At 33.9% G+C, this 20,065-nt stretch overlaps 1 protein-coding gene across 1 annotated transcript in view; it reads right to left on the bottom strand.

Moving 5' to 3' along the window:
- Positions 1-20,065, bottom strand: part of FBXW7 (F-box and WD repeat domain containing 7) — a 206,311-nt gene that overhangs the window by 135,438 nt on the left and 50,808 nt on the right. The window contains exon 2 of the mRNA XM_082653928.1: positions 11,638-11,677. The gene's annotated coding sequence lies outside the window, so the exon portion shown is untranslated. The remainder of the gene's footprint in view (positions 1-11,637; positions 11,678-20,065) is intronic.

Below are 20,065 nucleotides of genomic sequence, written 5' to 3' on the forward strand. Positions count from 1 at the left end.
CAAGTTTTCTTGTGCAGTAACTAATCTTACATACCCTAAATTTAAGACATTCATTGATGATAAGACAATCATCAATGTCATTCTTGGTGGGTTATGAGTTTTATGCTATGTTCACTGATCAGAGATTCTGGTTTCAAACAAGTAAGTTATTTAAATATTTTTCCAATATTTTCATAAGATTCATTTTCATTAATTGGACTATCAAAAAACCAAGAGCCTATTACTTCTGTTTATATTTTTTCCTCTTAAATGAATTACTGTTTTTGCATGATCAAAACATTTTTATGTCACAATTCACTTTGCAATGTCAGAATAACTTCTAATTACTTGTGGCACATCTTTAACCATTTTTGTTTCATATTCCATTAATTTAATCTAAATTTTATCTTAATTCTTAAATAAATGTAAATATGACAAAAGAATACACCTTCAACATACTTCCAAATCAGAAGTCTATTATTTCATACTTGCTTTACTAAAGTGTTCCAATAGGCAGATGAAATCACATATTTTAATTTTATTAAATATGCTATTTCAACTAAAATAGGAAAAATATTTGGTGAATATACAATATACACATTACATTATGTATTATTTTCTATACAGGAGTACAGACATTTTGAATGAGTAGGATGAAAACCTAATCTTACAGTTTTAGATATGTATCTGTAAACATTTCCATAGACTTGATTCTGACTTTGTAAATTTCAAACCTAGTTTCTCCTTTGCTGCTACTAGTAGTGTACTCATACTTCTAGTAACGACCATCGCAGGACACTTTCATAATGTATATGCGCTCTAGCCTTATACATTCCTGTCTCAATGGCTAGAGCCACTGGACATTAAGAACACATCCCTACAATTATACATGGTCATGACTGATCTCCATATAAATATATACCACTACACCCAAATTAAATGAAATATATCCCCAGCTCAGATTACTTTAGCCAAAACCAAACAAACTGTCTGCTACTTATACCTACAGAAATCTTTAAATTTGTGTTAAAAGATCTTTTCAGACATTTGCCAGGCAATAACTACATAACTGAATGAGAGAAAGAAGTGCTAATATTAAAAGAATTACCCACTGTTACCAGAGTTTTGTCCCAGGAATTCAAATCTTATGTAACATTAGGAGAAGAAAAAAAAATTACTAACAAATTTCAGAAAGTGCAACAGAAAATAAAAAATGGATCTCTAATAAAGTACAAAGAATATAATCAAAGTATTACGAAATGCACAGTGAGAAAGGTAAGTGAGAGAAGCAGGATTAGAACGTGCCTCACATTAAAATTTAGGTTCAAATCACACTAGTTAGTTCAAAACACTATGCAATTTCAAAATAGGCAATAAGAGGAATTTTTTTAACTTATTAAACTGCCATATGCCAAATAACCAGCTGGGTATTTTTCACATTTGCCTACTCTGTATACTGTGAGTTAGGTTAAAACTATTATAGATCAAAAGTTCATATTACAGTTTAGGAAAGAAATTTGTTTTTATTATATATAAGGTTGTGCTGGGGTAGCAGTAAATGTACAGGAGGAAGAATGGCATTCACCAGACCTTAAATCAAACAAAATCAAGTTTTCCCTGGCAAGACTATACTACAACATAGGACCACACAGACATATACACAAAAAGCTATTATAAGAATCCTACAGTACAAAACTACAATGAACTAAAGTCCTCTTTAGCATCCAAGCAAAAACATTAAAACAGGGAGGAAAAAGCAGTTCAAACCTAGGGACACATGGGTGAACCGAAGACAATTTATACATTTACATTTTTTTAAACATCTTTATTGGAGTATAACTGCTTTACAATGGTATGTTAGTTTCTGCTGTATAACAAAGTGAATCAGCTATACATATACATATATCCCCATATCTCCTCCCTCTTGCGTCTCCCTTCTACCCTCCCTATCCAACCCCTCTAGGGGGTCACAAAGCACCGAGCTGATCTCCCTGTTCTATGTGGCTGCTTCCCACTATCTATCTATTTTACATTTGGTAGTATATATAAGTCCATTTACATATTTTTAAATCACTAAATACTTAAGATGTAGTTCTCTTCATTACTGTAACTAACCCAAGGAAACTGAATGAGGAATAAAACTACTATTTGAAAAGAGAGAAAAAAATCCAATCCAGTAACCAGATTTCATAACAGAAAAATGGATTAACCATTTGGTAAGCACCAATTGGTAAGCACCAATTACTAAAACAGCTGACTTACCCATAAAAAAATAAAACCAGGAAGAATAAAAAATCCATAAATCCAAAACCTTCCTTCAAAACATACTCTTGACCAAGATGATTTCACTGGTGAATTCTACCAAACAGTTAAGGAAAACATATGCCAGATTTACACAAACTATATATTTGGCATATAAACATATGCCAGTAGTATACAAAATAGAGGAAAAGAGGACACTTTCCAGTTTTGCCAAAATTTTCAGCAAATCAAATCCAGTGATACATATAAACAGTAATACAGTCTGACAAAGTAAAGTTTATCTAGGAATGCAGGGTTGAGTTAACATGAAAAATAATTAATGTAATTCAACCACATTAATAGTTCAAGAGAAAATCTATATGATTGTGGCAACAGATGCAGAAGTCAGTGATAAAATCAAATACCATTAATGATTAAAAACAGACAAACAAAACCATTCAGCAAAGAACTTTTTCAACCAGATAGAGTACCTATGAAAGTCCTATGGTTAACAACATACTTAATAATGAAATATCGAATATACTCTCCCTAAGTTTGGGAGCATGGCAAGAATGTCTATTCTCCTTACTTATATTCAACATTATATTGTAGAAATTCCAAACAAAAAGGTAAGAAAAAGAAAAGCAAAAAGATCAAAAAGGAAGTAAAACTGTCTCTGTTCACATGATTGTTTATGTAGAAAATCCTAAGGAATCTGCCCCACAAAGGTACTACAGATAGGAAATAACAAGCACTGATGAGGATGTGGAGAAACTATAACCCTTGTAAATCGCTGATGGTAATGTAAAATGTTGAAGCCACAATGGAAATCAGTTTAGCAGCTTCACAAAAAGCTAAACATAGAACTACCATATGACCCAGCAATTCCACTCCTAGATATACACCCAAGAGAACTGAAAAGAGGACTCAGGTACTTGTACACCAAATTTCATTGCAGCATTATTCACAACAGCCAAAAAGTGAAAACAACCCAAGTGTCCATCAATAGATGAACAGATAAACAAAATGTGGAATACTGCAATGGAACATCATTCAGCCATAAAAAGGAAGGAAATTCTGATGCATGCTCCAACACAGATGTACTTTGAAAACATTATGCCAAGTGAAATAAGCCAGACACAAAAGAACAAATACTGGATGACAGTACACTTGTATGAAATATCTAAAATAGGCAAATTCATACAGACAGAAAGTAAATTAGATACTACTGGGGCCTGGGAGAGGGGGAAATGAGAAATTATTGCTTAATGTGTACAGAGTTCAGTTTTTTTTTACCACCTTAAGAAAAAAAAACTACCATACATTACTGAGAGAAATGAAAAAACAATCTAAATAAATGAAAGATATACCATGTTCATAAGTTAGAAGACTAAACATTGTTGGGAATTCCTGGGGGCTCAGTGGTTAGGGCTGAGTGCTTTCACTGCCAAGGGCTCAGGTTCAATCCCTGGTCAGAGAACTAAGATTCCACAAGTCGCACAGTGCAGCCAAAAAAAAAAGACTAAATATTGCTTAGTATGTCAATTTGTCATAATAGGTCTTATTATGACATGTTATATTAAATACTGTGTAATATGTCAATTCTTAAAATCTTGATCAGATACTTCACCAAAGATATTCAAATAGTCAATAACACATGAAGAGATGCTCAACATTAACATCAGAGAAATACAAGAACACAACACCCCCAACTTTGTGCTGTTGTTCTCATATATACATTACAAACCCAAAAATACAGTATTATAAGTTTTGCTTTAATCAGTAATTTTTTTTTAATAATAAAAGTATACAGTGGAGGGTTTCCCTGGTGGCGCAGTGGTTGAGAGTCCGCCTGCTGATGCAGGGGACACGGGTTCGTGCCCCGGTCCGGGAGGATCCCACCTGCCGCGTAGCGGCTGGGCCCGTGGGTCATGGCCGCTGGGCCTGCGCGTCCAGAGCCTGTTGCTCCCCTTAAACAACACAGATTTGAACTGTTCAGGTCCCCTTATACATCGATTTTTTTCACTAAATATGTACTACACAATCCATGGTTGGTTGAATCCTCAGATGCGGAACCCAGATACAGAGAGTCAACTGTAAAGTTATATTCAGATTATCAACAGTGTGGAGGGTCGGTGCTCCTAATGCCATAATGTTCAAGGGTCAACTGTATATAGTTTTTTATAATTACCCAATTACTCACTATTTTTGATGTTGGTTTCTTCCTGTAAATAACACTTGAAATCTGGTGCCATTTCCCTTCAGACTGATGAACTTCCTTTAGAATTGCTTGTAATGGTGGTGGGCTGGCAAAAAATTCCATCAGTTTTTGTTTACTTTTCAGTGGTTCACTTGCTTCTAGGATTTCCCTCAATAAATTTCCAGCTACTTGGCTAGATTTAACTTCTGTCCTGTACTACTGGAAATACAGGAGGTTGGGATGCACTCAAAAGCAAGAAAACCACAAATGTACAACTCTTACACATTGTATTTTCAGGCTTTAAAGGATAACTTCTCAGCTGACTTCTGTCTCCTTTTGGTCATTTTCTGCTGCTTTTAAATAGTTTTTCTTTCAATATTTTATCCGGATTTTATCACTGTTATCTGAGGGATCATTCAATACTTTACCGGCATCCCTGCATCACTAACAGATGTCAAAATTCTATTAATCTTCAGGGACAAACTTCTCACATCCTTGATTTTCATTCCTCCCACCAAATTAGGACTTCATCTCATCACGTAACAATTTAAAGTATTCCCACCTTCCTGTTTTCTCTACCTTAACTCACACAGTACACTGACAATAATTTCTTGTCCATCATACTGCTTTTATCATTAGAATGTTTTCTGTGAAAACCAGAAAACATGTGATAAGGAATCAGATGTTAATTTTCAACTCCACCACTACCTGTGAAATTATAAGCAAATCACAACCTCTGTGATCCTTATTTTTACCATCTGCAAATGGGAATATCATCTGCCTCATTAGTTAAGCTTAGGACCAAAATACGATAACTAATATTAACCAGCACAGACAAGAGGTGGTCAAAGATGTTATAAGCCTTGCAATATGAGAATAGGTGAATGGTTAAAATTGTTATCTAAAACAAAAAGAACAGACTAAACAGACCGGGAGACTAAGATGAGTCATTCAGTGATTCAACAAGTGTTTACTGAGTTCCATGCATATATCGAGGCAATATTTTCAGCTTGAGAAATTAATTTAATTTTGTGGTGCTTAAGACCTAATGACTCAAGTAAAACACGTAATAAAGGAAAATGTGGCATCTGTGAGTCATCACAAATTTGTGATAATTTACATAATAAAAGCAGAGACCACCTCCTAAAAATGATATATAATGAGGAGGAGCAAAGCTTCAACCCAGTTTATACATAAGGGGTATGTAAAGGAAAAAAGCAATAACAAAGAAAGCAAGCATTTAGTTGGAGAGGTAGTAGAAAAACCATTAAAGTATTACAGAAGACAAGGGAGAACTGAATGTTAAGGAGAAGCAAAATACCAAATGCTGAAAAAGGTAGGACAGGATGAGAAAAGAAAAGACACAGATTAGCAATTGGAACTCAGTCTTATTTGGGGGATGATACAGAACATTCTATCATCAACCTAACCAATGTCTATCTGGGTAGGTAAGAAAAGTGGTTTACTTTCATTTGAGGAAGCAGAACACTAGTAGAAACAATAGTCAAACTGCAGAAGGTAGTTGAATAAAAGTTGAGAAATTGGACACCTAGAGTCAACAACTATAAATCAAACAAGCTCAGTGATAACGGGAAAGATAGGAAAATAATAGAAGTAAGATATTTTTCAAGATTTAGTGTGATAAGGCAGAGAACCCGGCATGGAGCATAAAAGGAAGAATAACAAGGTTCCAGTGAAGGAAAGGAGGAATAAGACTGAGAATATAGATGTTAGCTTTTGAAAGAAATGAAAACATTTTATTCCTTGAGTAAACTTAGACTGGGGAAAGAAAGAGTATAAAATATGAAATGAAGAAAGAATAAGCGAAATAGGGACAGGACTGGTCATTTGAGGAGAGTGGAAAGGTTCCAAATAACTAATAATGTGGAATGAAATAGAAGATGAAAAAGAGATAAAGATGACCAAGAAGCACTGAGGCTATACTGGGGCAGGGCCGGGGGAATGTGAATTTATACTAGGAACCTCTCAAGACAGTAAACTGGTATCACTCTAGCAAAATAAAGCAGTCCACGAACAGGGGATAAAACAGAAGAAATGAACGGTTGTAACTCTTTAGATTAATACAGTGGTCCCCAACCTTTTTGGCACCAGGACCAGTTTTGTGGAAAACAATTTTTCCATGGGGATGCGGAGGGTGATTCAGGCGGTAACGTGAGCAATGGGGAACCACAGACGAAGCTTCGCTCACTTGCCCACCGCTCACTTCCTGCTGTGCAGTCTGGTTCCTAACTGGCCTTGGACCAGTACTGGCTCCCGGCCCGGGGACTGGGGACCCCTGGATTAATAGACTGAGAAATTTCTGAAGAAAGATCAAGAGAATGGAAATCTTAGATATTAATAAGAATAAAATTAAGATGGCTACTAGACTGAATGTGAGTTAATCTGGATTAAGTTTTCATTTAAAAAGTAAGTTCTGCAAACATATGAACACCAAGGGGGGAAAGCTGTGGGGGGGTGGGGATGGTGGTGTGATGAATTGGGCGATTGGGATTGACATGTATACACTAATGTGTATAAAATTGAGGACTAATAAGAACCTACTGTATAAAAAAAGTAAATAAAATTAAATTAAAAAAAATTTTTTAAAAGTAAGTTCTGAAAGAAAAAGCTTTTAGGAAAACTTCTCTGCATGATGTGGTTACTACAGTAACTGTATTGGGAGAAAAAAAAAGTCATACTACTTGTGCGATAGCTTTCAGACATTTGTGCAAAAAACAGTGTGACATTTAGAATAATTCAAGTCTAGCTGAGCTTTCCTGAGATTAGAAAGTAGTGAAAGAGGGACTTCCCTGGTGGCGCAGTGGCTAAGAATCCGCCTCCCAATGCAGGGGACACAGGTTCAAGCCCTGGTCCAGGAAGATCCCACATACCATGGAGCAACTAATCCCGTGTGCCACAACTACTGAGCCCACACTCTAGAGCCCGCGAGCCACAACTACTGAGCCCACGTGCCACAACTACTGAAGCCCGCATGCCTAGAGCCACAAGAGAAGCCACCACAATGAAAAGCCCACCTGCCGCAACGAAGAGTAGCCACCGCTCACCGCAACTACAGAAAGCCCACGCACAGCAATGAAGACCCAACGCAGCCAAAAATAGATAAATTTAATTAATTAATTAAAAAAAAAAAAAAAGAAAGGGCTTCCCTGGTGGCGCAGTGGTTGGGGGTCCGCCTGCCGATGCAGGGGATGCGGGTTTGTGCCCCGGTCCGGGAGGATCCCACATGCCGCAGAGCGGCTGCGCCCGTGAGCCATGGTCGCTGGGCCTGTGCGGCCAGAGCCTGTGCTCCACAACGGGAGAGGCCACAACAGTGAGAGGCCCGCGTACCGCAAAAAAAAAAAAAAAAAAAAAAGCAAGTAGTGAAAGACCCCTCTGATGAAGAATAGTTTAATTGTTCTATCCATACAACCCTGACCAATATCTCCAAGGTATTATGGATCAGCGGAATGGCAAACTCTAGTATATGTGCTGAGAAGCTGCCCCCTGTAGTATAAGGCAGGCCTTACTGACTTTAGTGACAAATTAGTGGTTTAACTAAAGGGTAATCCTTCCTACCCTTGTAAGAAAAAGAGGTCTCTACTAATATTAAAACCTCATTTCAAATATAAATACTCAAAGAGAATTAATATATATTCAGTTATTATGTTAGTAAATAAGCATTTAGAACAAGAGAAGGGAAGGGGGAAAGAATAGTGCACAAAAGCCATTTCACCTTAATTCAGCCATAAATAGATCATCAAAATCCTCTTAATCACCATATCTGACATATAACCATAGGAGGAGGTAACTCTCTCAGCTAAATCTTTTCCTTATTTTTATCACAATTAATACCACCACAATTAATACCACCATGAATGAGATGTCAGTTTTTATTTCCTTTTCCACTGCAAAATGTCCACAGATAGTATAACACACATCAATGTAAAGAACAATATCACTCATCCAATGGGCACTTAAGGACTGTTCATCAATGGACACTATGATTTCAAATCAACTAACAAGAAGAATATCAATGATCTTAGCTCTATAAAATTTCATTAAAATAGACTTTGGTTAACCTGAAGTTAACACAGAATACTATTAGATAATATGAAAGATACAAAAGTAAATTCCCCAAATAAAAATATATTTGTTATACTGTATTACAACCTCTTGCCCTTACACAGAAAGCCAATCTACTAAGAGTAGTGACACTTCATTGTCACATGCCATTTTTCTAAAAAACTGAATTAGACATTACAGGCCAATACATCCTGAAATATACCTCCAGTTGATTTAAAAACCACATAATGTAAAAAATAAGAAACTAAAATGGTCCCATAAAAATTAAAAAGGTACATACTTAATAAAGCAGAAGAAAAATATACGTATTCCATATGTAGGTTTACAAAAACATCAAAATATCACTGCTACAAATAACCTGCACAAGATTAAAATCAATAAGATTCTCAAAATCTATTTTTTCCTCACAGGAAAGCTAAAAAGCTAAAAAGCTAAAAAGCTGATAATACTCTTAGCCTAAAAAGCGATGGTTTATTAAGGTATGAAATCAAATATGCAATAAACACCACATAAACTAAATACTTAGTTCTTCTCCAATCTAAAAAACTAACTATGAATCCATGAGACCAATATCAATAAACATATCACACACAGCTAACGTTTTCATGGCAACACATGGAATCAAAACATAATGTTTTGCTTAAAACAATTAGCTGAGGAATTGAAGCACAAATACAAGGATAATTGCTTCCTTTGGGCTTTGGCTGTCAAACACAGGAAATGTCAATGCTTTACAGCCCTGTGATAATTAAAACCTTGTCACAGACCTAGACTATCAATGAATATTTATTTAAAGATAATTTTGCAATATGACACCAAAAGCATAAGCAACAAAAGAAAAAAAGAGATAAATCAGACTTCATCAAAATTAAAAACTTTTGTGCTTCAAAGGACACCAGAAAGAAAGTGAAAAGAAAATCCACAGAATGGGGGAAAGTATTTGCAAATCATATTATCTCATAAGGGGCTACTTTCCAGAATATATAAAGAACGTGTATAGTTTAACAATAAAAAGACAACCTAATTAAAAAATGGGCAAAGGATGTGAAGAGACATTTCTCCAAAGGACATATGTAAATGGTCAATAAGCACATGAAATAATGCTCATCATTAGTCATTACGGAAATGAAAATCAAAACCACAATGAAATACCATTTCACATCTAAATCAAAACCACAATGAAATACCACTTCACATCTATCTGGATGGCTAAAATACAAAAAAGATTGACAGTGTAACAATCAATGTCTGCAAGAGTGTGGAGAAATTGGAACCCTCATACACTGGGGTGAGATTGTAACACAGTGCATCCATTTTGACAGTTCCTCAGAGTTACACACAGTTACTATACTAACCTGCAACTCTGCCCCTTATAAGTATACACCCAAAGGAAATGAAAACATAAGTGCACACAAAAACTTATGCAAGAATGTTCACTGCAGAAGCATTCCTAATAGCCTAAACGTAGATACAACCCACCAACTGATGAATGGATAAACAAAATGTGGTATACAATGGAATCTTTTTTAGCCATAAAAATAAATGATACACGCTACCACATGGGTGAACCTTGAAAATATTATGCTAAGTGAAAGATGCCAGACACAAAATGACAAATATTGTATGACTGCATTTATAAGAAATGTCCAGAATACACAATTCATAGAAAAAGTATATTACTGGTTGCCTAGGGGGTGGGGGGGGAGATGTCTAAAACTAGATAGCAGTAATGAATACACAACTCTGAATATGGTTCACTCAAACTAACTCAAATATTTGCATCAATGGGGGAAAAGACGGCAGTAAATTGCTTTTTCCACTTAATACATCACCAGAAATCAGTTACCACATTTTAAAGTAGTAAAATTTTAAGAGATTTTTGTAACATCATTTGCTCCTAAAAATGTTATATTTATTATAAATATACAGTAAATAGAGTGGTATAATTTGTTGAATACTTACATTAACTATGATTATTACAGAATTTTAGAAATATCATTCAGTTGAATATTTATTGTTTCAAACACATAAAAAGTATAATAAAAGAAATTAATGATTAAATATTTCTTCATGTATCTAGGAAATTTCCTTTAGCTAATCAAGTAAATGTATTCATCCTTAAAAAAATTTTATTACTATATTAAAATAATCAAAATCTACATATGCCACTTGATACTTTCCCCTCACTGTTGAAGTATATCCAAAAATTTTTAAATCTATCATGAGTAACCAACCAAAGCATTGTTACACCTATATAATCACCACAGCACAAAACTCTAAAATCCTATATAGTGAAGTGAAACACATTCTGACATTAATTCTCCCACTTTCACTCAAAAATTTTAAAAAGTAGGGCTTCCCTGGTGGCGCAGTGGTTGAGAGTCTGCCTGCCGATGCAGGGAACACGGGTTTGTGCCCCGGTCCGGGAAGATCCCACATGCCGAGGAGCGGCTGGGCCCGTGAGCCATGGCCGCTGAGCCTGCGCGTCCAGAGCCTGTGCTCCGCAACGGGAGAGGCCACAACAGTGAGAGGCCCGCGTACCGCAAAAAAAAAAAAAAAAAAAAAAAAGTAAAAACAGTAAAAGCACTATCTAGTGAAATCAAAAGTTTATGAAATTCTTAATTACAGACCCTTATCAAATTTTCATATTATAATGTTATTACAAAGAAACTGGAGTGGCCCAAATAGGAAACAGCATAAGGTCTGATCGGAGTCTTCACATTGGCTTATTGTGATGAACTGGACCTAATGTAAGGAGTAGAGTAAGGGATGGCTGAAGAATCTTGATATCTGTACTCGTATCAACAGCTAATCAAAAACTGTTACAAAAATCGCAAGTGAGGAAAATCCTGTTTCATTCACAAAGTATTAGCATTTCTGCCCATGAAGGCTACTATTTTCTTTGAACTCTTTTAATACTTAGCCTGCATGCTAGAAGAATTTTCTTGATGCAATGTGTAGAAAGAATCAGAAGAGGATCAGAATATAAAGAGAAGAAATTCCAATACTGGGTAAAAATTAAAAGAAATATAAATTATAATTTACACAGGCTATTATTATAAATGCCATTAATGTAATATACATGTAAACTTAAGTAACATGCAAAGTATTTAACATGGAGAATATGTACTTACCAAATATTTGATAGCCTTTTAAAAATCTCGTTGAGACTCCCTAAATAATAAAAAAATAAATATATCAGGAATAATTTTTCAACTTCGGAGTTACCTCTAATCTGTAAAGTGTATGCAGGAATCCCATTTTCATGACAGCAATTTGTTTTTTCACACTACTTTAAAACCCAAAGCACGTGCTGAACTTTGGCAAATGATTAACAAAATTTTTCCTAACCTTATAAACAACTGAAAGTTTAAATGTAATATATGGAAAAGTTAATGAATTATCAGATATTGGCAGTTACTAGACTACAAAAAGAGTGAGCTCTATAACAAATCAGATAACAGCATACTAACAATGTCTTAGAAAAGCATCCATATGTTAAATTATTCCTAACCATCAACATACAATGCCAAGCTCTACATTCTAGTATCTAGTTACCACCTTTTAAGTAGCAGCTAGACAATGTAACTGTAGCATCTACAGAGTTAAAGTAGAGCCAATGAAATAGAAAGATATTTTAAAATATTTATTAATATATATTTTCTATTTATTTTATTTATTATATTCTATTTTATTAAAAAATTAACATAAGTATTTTTAAATCCACCTTATGTTGATACTAAAAAAAATTAAGATTTTACCCACAATAAAAAGAAATGCATAAACTTACAAATTAATTTTACTACTTACAAAAGTTAGCTGTGAATAATTTTATAATAAACATAGTATATGTCCTTTCAGTCAAGTCTCAGGTCAAAATAATCTTCAAAATGAAGTTCAAAAATTCAAGAAAAAAGCACTAAATATTATAGTGCTCTTAGTGTTTGTCAGGCACATTGCCAAAGATTTGAAAAAACTTACGCACACTTTTTTTAATCACCTTATTTACTCTCCATTTTATAGATTACAAAACCAAACCTTATAGAGATTCATTCATCTGCTTAAATATAGTAGCTGCCATTGACTGCACAATCCAATGTCTTTAAGGCATCACACTATGACTCCTCAAAAACAAAACAAATAAGACAGAACATGACATAGTATATAGTAAAACTGATTGCCTCTTTTAGAGTCAGACCAAAAAAAAAGTTTTTAAATTCCTTTTAAAGAATCAACAAAATAAAAATCATCTATTTTAACTAGCAATAAGTTATCATACAGAAATTATAATGCCATATATAAAAATAAAATAAAAACATTTTCTTATGAGTAAGCCATACCAGTATATTTTCTATCACTACTACTATTAAAATCAAAATCAGTCAAATGAATCACATCCATCCACAGGCCATGGAACAGGAGGGAAGAAGAAAGTATGACCTGAACAATAAAGTTTAAAACAATAAAGCTGTGAGATGACAGGTGAATACTGTCATTACTTTGAGGTAGGCAAAGATTTCTTAAACAAGACACAAAGATAAACACAGCAAATTGGACTTCATTAAAAAGTTGTGTTCTTAAAATGAAAAAGCTACAGGGTAGGAGAAGATCTTCTCAATGCACATGTCCAAAGGACTCATGTATGAAATATTAAAAAACAAAAAAACAACTTTAAATCACCAAGAAAAAGACAACCCAGTTTTTAAGATAAGCTAAAGACCAAAAAAAAACTTCATAAAAGATAATTTCAAAAACCAATAAGCATATTGAAAAGGTACTCAACATCACTAATCCTCAGGAAAACACAGATAAACAACACAATAAGATACTACTACACACCAAAATGGCTAGTTTTTAATCGAAAAATCAGAGAATACCAAATGTAAGTGAGCATGTGCAGCAAATGGCATTCTCATGCACTGCAGGTAGAAATGGAAATTCGTATAACCAGTATGGAAAACTATTTGGAAATATCTACTAAAGGTGAAAATACACATACCCAATGACTAAGTAATACAACTCCTGTGTATACAATCAATAGAAATGTATATGTTTGTGCACAGAAAGATATGTACAAGATTTATCATAGTAACATTATTTAAGGAGCCCAAAACTCACGACCCAAATGTCCGTCAGCAGTAGGAAGGAGAAATAAACTGTAGTTTATACAGTGGATTCCTATACCTCAGTGAAAATGAGAAAACTAGTGCCATACACAAAATTAAGATACATCTCACAAACACAATGCTATATGAAGCAGCTGGCGGGGAGGGGAGGAGAAGCCTATATATTATTCTATTGAATTCAAAAACAAACCAAACTAATCTCTGATCACAAAGTCAGAACAGTAGTTAACTTCGGGTGAATGGGTTATTTGACTGGGGCAGAACAGAGGGAGGCTTCAGAGGAGTGGATACCTTGATCTAGGTATGGTTACAAAGGTGTGTTCACTTTGTAAAAGTTCATCAGTATAGAAAAGTTCACCTAAACTTTTCTGTATATAAACTATACTTCAATTATTTTAAAAGTTTCTTTTTTTTTTTTTTTACTTTTTTTACTTTTTTTTACTTTTTGGCCACGCCTTGCAGCATGTGGGATCTTAGTTCCCCAACTAGGGATTGAACCCACACCCCCTGCATTGGAAGCACAGAGTCTTAACCACTGGACCGCCAGGGACGTCCCTAAAAGTTTATTTAAAAAAAAATAAAATAGATGAAAAATCACTTCTCAGTTAAATAACTCCAGGTCATTGTACTAATGATCTGTAACTCACTCATTTGAAAATCTGGATCTCCTAACAATGTATTTCAATTTATTTCTATAGACTGCATAAAGGTAAAGTAAATATGTCTGGTTATTTTGTATTAATAAGTTTTAAGAATAGTTTCAATGTAAATATAAATTTTACCAAGAAGGGATTCCTTATGATTTTCTATTAATAGCAGAGAAAGTTTTGCATGAAGTCTTGCCAATGCCTGTTCTACATAGGCTCAAGTTAGGTTCACAAATGTATAACTTCACACATATTAAAAGTATTAATAGCTAACTCAGAAGTTGATTTTAAAAGCAATTGTATGGCCAAGACAGGCATTCATAAAAACCTTAAGGCACACCACTTGGCCCTGTTTCTCAGAAAAAATTTAAGACTATTAAAAACCAGTAACCGTTTGAAGAAAAGTCTTCCAAATAAATATTCTTACATATCTAAAACTTTTTACGTTGATACTTACAATGGTATACCTTCTTTATTAAAAATATAAAGTTTCATCTGTATATCCTTTTATTTTTCCATTATATTTACCTAATAACTATTTTTTTAACCTAACTTCTCTCTAAATTAAATGATACCATTATTTGATCAGATTTGAAAACTTGTATCATTGATGGAAATCTGTCTTATTTGCATAAGACAGATTTGTCTTGAGCTGGGGGTGGGGTCTGTCATATAAGTCTCTTAAGACAATGTTCAGAGGAACAGAATGGCATAGGCCCCAACAGGTTAGTTCCCTGAACAATTCCCAGAGTCTGAGTATCCTTTGGACAAACATTAGACGACTCATCAAAACCTTACAATAACTTTCCTCAGTCTTGGGTTGCCTTACCTACGAGTCTGGCCTGGTAGAGATCTCTCCAAACCTCCAACCAGCCAGGATTTATCAGGTTTCTACTTGGAAGTAGCCAACCATTCAGTTGTGGTTCTAAGACATAAGGTGCAAAAGCAACACTTGCACAAAACTGACTTTTTTCATCAGTCAACCCACCCCCAAGCCAGACACCCACTTCTTCTAATTCAGGTACTTATCTTTCTAAATTGTATATTTTCACTAAGAACAACTTAAGACTTACAGGTTCCCACTTTGGGCAACTTTTGAAATGAACAACAGTGTTCATTTGAGAGGCACTTTAGAAAATACAGGCAAAAAAACTCTCCCTCAAGAGAAGTTTGGCTTATCTACCTAAAAGAGAAAGATCAACTTACTAAATGTAAGGAGACCTCCCCAGAGGTCACACATCTCACTAAAATAAGACAGAGAAACACTAAGAGAAGGACCATGATCACGATTTAGGACCTATTTTGAAGCAGAGAGCCAATAGATCCATCCCAAATCTAAAGAACCTACAGGGCTAGACAAAGGTTTGTTAGGAAAATTATCTAACTTCATGATTTCTAGTAATACACTAAAAATCCCAGAGAGGACAATAAGGATGTAAGCACAGCAGTCTTCCCCTAAAACAAAAGATGCATAGTGAATTCAGTGACTACACACTGTTCAGTCAGCAATAAATCTAATACAGATTGCTCATTAATGATAACTATGTAAAAACTGGTATTTGAAAAGCTAGCATCTTTGAATAATGCTAATGATATATTTTCTTAGGATTCTGTTATTTTTTGTTGCTGTTTTCTATTTTAATTTTAGAGGTGGAAAAGTTAGAGCCAGACTGGTGAAAAATATCTAAAAAGCAAGGTCTCAGCTAGTCAAGAGTTTTAAGTTGTTACATAGATATCAGATCTTGAATTATAAATTAAGTAATTGTCCCATTCCAGTTAAGGAGCAGCATGCTGAAATCCTAGCATCTCTCACTCACCTATAAGGACAACATACAGGCTGAGAGAGAACAGAAGCCGGTTGAAGAGTCAGTGAGCTCAGTCCCCTTTCATCTGTTCTGCTGTTCTCCTTGCTCTGTAGAGTACACAGAGTAATGTTTCCTTTTTCCTTTTCCCAAAGAAGGAAAGGAAAGGGGGAAAATTTAGACCAGTCATTAATTTTCTGTCATTAATTTAGCATAGATTCGTTGTATATTAGAGCAACTGAGTATAATATGGAATAAGTTTGACTAGATCAAATTTTAGGATATACTTGAAGTTCTTAAATTTTTTTTCTATTTTACCTAAAATCTTTCTAATATATCGGAATCAGAATCTTGCTGCAGCAAATTGATATCACTGTTTACCAGCTATCTGACAGTATCTATCAGCATCACCATTTAGCATTTTATTTTATCATCTTTGAACTGATAGGCTTGATTTGGCTCATTCCAAAAACTATAGGTTAAAACCAGACTTACCTTTAGTTAAAACAAAGGCAAATAAAATTTAAAAACATAAATGCGATGTTTCACAAGAAATCAGTTGCCTATTATCAATTACATTTTTAGTTTTAAAGGAGAGGAAAATTACTACTAAATCACATGGTATTTTGGGGCACTGAAGGAATTTTTCTTTCTCTGAAGAGCATTGTACAATTATATTTTTATGAAAAATAAAATATCTTCACCGAAAAAAAAAAAAAAGCATTAGCAATCACTTCTCAAACTGCCCATCACCCATTCAATTTACCCTAATTACAATATTTCACAAATCAACACAATCCAAATCGACAGTTTATCCCTACCTTATAGAGAACTAAATCCTATTTTATCCTTCACATATCTTCAAAAAACTCCACACTATCATAATTTTTTGTAAAAGATGTAAAATTTTACTTTAAAAATCTCATGCTGCATTTCTATTTCTTGAACAAAGAAGACACAGCACTCAGCATTTATCCTCTCAAGCTTCTTGCCTGATTGCTACAAAACTGCAAAGGAATGCTTCCACAATGCCTCCAACAGTTTGAAAGGAATCCCTCAATGTTCTGATGACAGTCTCATAGAAACTACCAACAAATTTAAAAAGAAACACATGATACTTTTAAAATATCTTACTTGCCCCAGTTATTAAAACATTACAAAACATAGGTTTCAGTACAATTTACCTGCATTTTTATAATCCTTTTCACTACACAATTACACCTTTATAAAGTTATGCTCTCATCGCTTTTCTTCAACATTTCCACAAACCTTAAAAGTATTTCTAAATTCCTCACAGTTCTTGTCAATTGCCAATTTTTTACAACATACTTCTCATTAAGCCTGGGTCTTATATCTTTCACTACCACCTTCATACTCCTTAAATCAATACAAGTCTCAACTGATCACTTTATTGCAGTGACATATAACCACTGTGAGAATGTCCTCCTTTTGCAGTTCAATTGCACAGTAGCAATTACAGAATAAATATGGCAAAAAACACCTTTTTTGGTAATTACTTAGCTATACATATGGGGGAGCAAGCAAACAAAAATACTGTCAACACTGTAAAAGCTCCACAAAAAGGAAAAATCAACCGTAGTACAATTTAGTTGTGGCACACTATTCATATAAAATAAATCCACTCACAATGGTAATTTGTTTAATTATTAAATGCTCAGATGCAAATTTACCTCAAGGACACAAGATTTTTGCAAAGAAAAGTATAAAGCCCAACTAAATGGACAGAAAAAAAGAAAATGCAGATTCTAGTTAACAAAATTAAACATAGTAATGACAATAAAAATACCAAAAAAGACTGAAAGCACTATCTAAGGGCTAAGATTAAAATTCTAAAGATCTACAGAAAGGAAGACAAACTTCTGCTGATGATACACCTCAAGACAAGAAAGCCTTTAGGTATTATACTACCAACCCAGAAACAGGCCTTGTCCTGATAAGCAGATGCTGGCAAACTGATTTCCTAGGAAGGTATCCTAGGCACAAAGAAGGTATCCAGAGGCAGCTGAAGAGTTAGGGGTAAATACCTTAGGACAATACTTCTCACATTTCAGTTTAGCAAAAAACCACCAAAGGTAAAAGTAAAAAACATATAACGATCTTATCCCCCCTACTCTTCAGCTCCATCTAACCTGTGACAATGAAAAGTACAGTCTGAAACAGCCTACCTGAAAGCCAAATTGTTTGGAATGCTTGACTCACATTAAAAATTAACACACATTTTGCATTCAACTTTGTATTATTTGTGAATTCATTCTATTATATAAATAACCTTCTAATTACTTAACAGTTAAATTGCCTAATGTTCCCTTTTTCCAACTCTTCAAGTAAAACTGATGCTCTAACAAATAGTATTTATCTTCTGGGTACATGACTCTCCCTTCACACAGGCTAGACCATACTAGACCACACCACCAAATGCTAGGGAATTATACATAAAAAGCAGACCTTAGAAAATCGAGAACAAGACAATATAAACAAAATACACATTAATATATTCCCTGATAGACAAATACTTTATGGTTAAACAGTCAAATATTTAAAGTTCCTATTTAAATCAGGTATAAAAGTAAGACCTCATAAATTTCTTTAAAAACAAGAAACTAACAGTAAAGGTGAGAAGTAAAATCAAATGATACTAGTTCATAAGATATATTTTTCCTTTAACGTTAAGTTCATAATGACAGAAAATATAAGTTCATAATAACTGAATAGAAACAAGCATATATAGAGATATGTATGTGTGTGTGTGTGTGTGTGTATGTGTGTGTGTGTGTGTATTTCCAATACTTTTAACAAAATTTGGCAAAATAATAATTTTTAAATCAGGAACTAACTAAAAGTAGTATTTGGTTTTCCTTTAAATATGACCACAGTGGACATTTATAGTTACTAAATAATTACGTAGTTTTCATTCATAATTGAAAGGATTGTAACAATGATCTTTTTAACCTATCATTTAATTTATCTTTAATGGTCATTTTACAAAAGTTTTGAATTGTCTTCTATTTTATCTTTAATAATAATCTTTACAAATGAGGAAAATCTGGAAACATACATTTTCTCAAGCACCAAAACCTGTTTTAACAAATTTTATCTAGCACTAAGAAAAGAAATAATATACACCAATGTACATAACCTTGGCATAATAATAAGCTTATGTATTTAAGAAAATATACAGCAGATTCCAAACTTTCCAATGGGGTAACTAATAAGATGACTTGAAACTTTTCTAAGCATAAATATTTGGGAATAAGCCACGGAAAGTAAAACTTGGCTGCACAGCTCTGTACTCAAAAAGTTCTCAGTCTCTAGTCCCATGCGTCCTATCTCCAATTACTTCCATATGGAAAATATTCAGTTAACATTCAGGTCATGCATACCTCTTTTAAAAAGGCATTCCAGTAAGCAAAATATCACAGCAAACAACCCAAATTACTTAATCAAGTTTCCAAGTGTAAATGAATTATTTTACAAAAGAGAAATTTGTATATGCACTTCAAGTTTATCATTTTCTGCTCCTTTTATTCTTTTCCTTAGAGTAGAATGATATCTACTCATTACATTATCAATATTAGGATATATTATATTATTGGTGGAAACTCCCCAGCCCCACAGCAGCCCATAACATATGACTTCAGAGCAAAGTTAGAATGAATATCCCTTTTCTATAAACAAGGATACAGATATAAACATAATCTCAATATAGATACCTTCCATCATGCAATATCATTAAGACCCAACCAAAAAGGTTCACTTTTATTTAATCTATTTACTAAAACACAGCCATGTGGTATCTAAAAATGATCTGCTTTACAATATGCAATACAACTACATTTTGTTTTGTACATAAAAAAGAAACTGTCATATGTCACTTAGACATATTATTGAAATATTAAATAAACTTGTGGCAATAAATATTAGATGCCAAGTAACTATCAAGGAAGTAGATATGAATTACAATATTTT

Source organism: Grampus griseus, assembly GCF_964374135.1.
Source record: "Grampus griseus genome assembly, chromosome: 4".
Classification (NCBI taxonomy): domain Eukaryota; kingdom Metazoa; phylum Chordata; class Mammalia; order Artiodactyla; family Delphinidae; genus Grampus; species Grampus griseus.